This window comes from Monodelphis domestica, chromosome 1 (assembly GCF_027887165.1).
Source record: "Monodelphis domestica isolate mMonDom1 chromosome 1, mMonDom1.pri, whole genome shotgun sequence".
NCBI classification, from domain to species: Eukaryota; Metazoa; Chordata; class Mammalia; order Didelphimorphia; family Didelphidae; genus Monodelphis; species Monodelphis domestica.
In genome coordinates, this window is record NC_077227.1 from 204,115,021 (window position 1) to 204,119,100 (window position 4,080).

The window sequence follows — 4,080 nt, forward strand, 5'->3', positions numbered from 1 at the left end:
CGCCCTGGTGGGGGCATTGGATCAGTCAGTTACATGGTCCGAGTTCTAGTTTCTTCTGGGGTGAATTCGGGCAAAACTCCTACCTACGAGAGGCTTGTTTTCTTAACTGTAAAATGGGGCTACTACCTGGCCCTGCTTCTCTCTCCCTCTTTTTTTTAATGTAATGTAACTTTTTTTTTTACCAATTACATGTAATAAACATGTAATAACACATTTCCACACAAGTTTCCTGAAGTTATATGACCCCTCCCTCCCCACCCCCACCCCAAGCTGCCAAGCAATTCAATCTGGGTTATACAGGTATTATGCAAAACCTATTTCCCTATTGTTCATTTTTGTAAGTGAATTTATGCAACCAAAACCCCAAAGAACCAAGTAAGTAATAAATCATCTGCCTTCATCTGCATTCTCTGGAGGTGGAGAGCATTCTTTGGCCTAATTCCCCCAGAAGGGTCCTGGATCATTGTTGTGTGGCTGTTAGTTGCAAAGTCTGTCACATTTGACCACCCCACTATATTGCTGTTACTGCGTACACTGCTCTCCCGGTTCTGCTTATTTCACTCTGCATCCGTTCATGGAGGTCGCTCAGGCTCTTTCTGAATCATCCTGTTCATTTCTTACAGCACAGTAGTATTCCATCACCATCGTATTTCACAATTTATTCGGCCATTCCTCAATCGATGGGCATGTCTTCAATTTCCAATTCTTTACCACCACAAGAAGAGCAGTTATGAATATTTTTGTACAAGTAGGTCCTTTCCTCTTCTTCTTTTTTTAAAAATCTCTTTGGGGTACAGACCTAGTCCTGGTATCACTCAATCAAAAAGTATGCATTCTTTTAGAACCCTTTGGGCACAGTTCCAAAGTGTCATCCAGAATGGTTGGATCAGTTCACAACTCCACCAGCAATGCATTGGTGTCCCAATTTTGCCACATCCCCTCCAGCATTTCTCATTTTCCTTTACTGTCATATTGACCAATCTGATAGGAGTGAAATAGTACCTCAGAGTTGTTTTAATTTGCATTTTCTAATCAAGAGGACCTGCTTATGTCTTAAGGCTGTATGCTTGAAAGTTTTTAAGACACAATGGAGTAGTGTGTAGAATGCTAGACTTGAAGTTAGGAAGAGCTGAGTTCAAACCCTGCTTTTGACATTTACCATCTGTGTGACTGGGCAAATCACATAATCTGTCAGCCTCAGTTTCCTCATCTGTAAAGGCATAATAATAATAGCACCTACTTCACAGAAATATTCTGAGAATCAAATGAGATAATACACATAAAATGCTTTGCAAGCCTTAAAGCACTACATAAATGCTAGCTCATTATTTTATTTTTTTTTAACCCTTACCTTCCATCTTGGAGTCAATACTGTGTATTGGGGTCTAGGGGTCTATGTAAGGGCTAGGCAATGGGGGTCAAGTGACTTGCCCAGGGTCACACAGTTGGGAAGTGTCTGAGGCCAGATTTGAACCTAGGACCTCTTGTCTCTAGGCCTGGCTCTCAATCCACTGAGCTACCCAGTTGCCCCCTTAGCTCATTATTATTATTGCTGTATTGTGTCCTGAATTATTATTGTAAACTCTTAGAAGGAAAGGATTGCTTGGTGCACTTAACTTTATCAGGTCAAAATATTCAGATGATATAGGTCTTGTCATCTGTTCCAAAACTGGAAGAATTGAATAGAATTCTATTCTGATTGAACAGAAAGGGCAGCTTGCCATTGGCTAGGTAGAGACTGACATGATTGACCACATCCATGAAAGACTAAATAACTAATCTTGAACCATATGAAAAAATTCTCCAAATCATCATTAGAGAAATGCCAATTTTTTAAAACCCTTGCCTTCTGTCTTAGATCCAAAACTGTGTATTGGTTCTAAGGCAGAAGAGCTGTAAGGGCTAGGCAATGGGGGTTAAGTGACTTGCCCAGGGTCACACACAAAGCTAGGAAGTGTCTGAGGACAGATCTGAACCCAGGACCTCCTATCTCTAGGCCTGGTTTTCAATCCATTGAGCTGGAAGAGATAAGGTTTATAAGAAAATGTAAGTTTGCAAGAGGATAGAGGCATCCCCAACACCACCCCATTACACCCCTAGAAATGCACATTTTAAAGCAGCTTGGAGGTTCTGCTTCACACCCATTAGATTGGCAAAACTGACCAAAAAAGAAAACGACACGCCAATGTGCATTGGGACAATAGACACATTTAATGGCTGTTGTATCACAAGCGGTAAAGGTCATTCTGGAAAGCAGTTTGGAACTAGGTCCAGAAAGTTACTAAGCTGTTCATACTCTTTGATACCATGATAGGGCTAGATCCAAAGAGATCAAGGAAAGACACAAAGGATCCATATGTACCAAGGAACAGCTCTTTTTCTAGTGGAAAAAAAATGGAAATTAAAAGTGTGCTCATCCTTTGTGGAATGGCAGGACAAATTATGATATTAAACTGATGGAGGACTATTGTATCATAATAAAAGATCAAAGGAATGGTTTCAAAGAAACCTGGGAGGATTTGCATGAACAGGTGCAGAGGGAGTCAAACAAAATCAGGAGAACAATTTCTATAATAACAGATGTAAAGGCAAACATCTTTTCAAGGCTCAAAAACTCCACTCGATGCAATGACTGGCCACTTTTCCAGGGAATGGACTCAAGATGCAGAATGACACAATTTTTGGACAGAGCTAATGTGGAAATTACTTTTGCTTGACTACATGAGGGAAGACATGAAAATACATGCTTTTTAATAGAAATAATAAAATGCTCTATCCATTGCAAATATATGTACTACTAACATCAAACCAACCAAGGCTGCTATTTTCTTGAATATAAGCCCAATGCTCCATCTACTTAGGTGCTAATGATCTTAGTTCTACAAAGACTGCATGGTGATATAAGAGTTGGTCTTGGAGAGACAGGACTTAGGTTCAAGTCCTACCTCAGATTATGGAGGCGCCATTGGCACCTCTCTAGGGCTAAAAGTTAACAGTGAAAGACATTCCCAAACTGATGAAATTAAATGTCTCTTCTACCATCAACAAGAACTTAAAATTTCTTAAATGGTGGCTTTGGAGCACCTTGTCTGAAGGCACAGGAGGGATGGGATGGGCATGTTGTTTTTGTCTCTCTGCCCAGGAAAAGGAATGTGTGGTGTTCAGTGCTCTAATATTATCACAGCTGTATGAGGATAGAGCTTTGCTTTATGCCGTATTTATTGTTTTTTGCTAACAAACCATTGGGTGTCTTGAGCCTTGGTTTTACATGGCAGAAAGTCCAAATGTTAAAATGGAAACTGAAGAATATAAAAAACCTAAAAATACTGATTATGAATCTATCTGTACACATAGATCATGTGATATGTACTGTCACTGCCTCTGAACCCATTTTCTTCCCTCATTTCCCAATCTCTGGATTGATGGAAATAGACGGTGACCACTTGTGACTCATGAGGCTGTTGATAACGCCAGGCAGGCTGCTGACGCAGCTAATTCCATAAAGGACTGGGGAAAAGATCCAGAAGCTGTGACTTCGCTTAGGCATTAATGCACTCCTGATCAGGACTTAGCTTCCAATTTCGAGTATAGACTTCTAGGGAAAATCTGCTGCCATGTTCTTGCTCTCTCCTTTCCTGATGTGGCCCAAATAGGCCTACATCTCACCTCCTGAGCAGTCCTTCCCTTCACTTGGAAGGTGCCTAATGTACCCCAAAGGCACAACTCATCCCTTATTACCCATCACAATCTCCCACCACACCTTCACTCTGTCCTCCCAGGGAGAGACAGGTCCTGACATAGTATCCATTTGGTAAAATGTGGGTAGAGATGAGCAACAAGAAACTCAAAATGGGTATCAATAGATGGTGCTGTCTCCCAACCCAGACCCTAGAGCACCTTCATAATCAATAAAAAGTGGTTTGCTCAGAGAATTCAGGGCCAGAGAGCTACCCAAGCACAGGTTCATCCAGCTGTGGCTAAGCCATACAGATCTACAGCCATCCCTAACTGTGAAATGATGCCGTTATTTGTCAAGGATGCTGATGATCAACATAAGAGGAAGACATGTGGCCTGGAAAA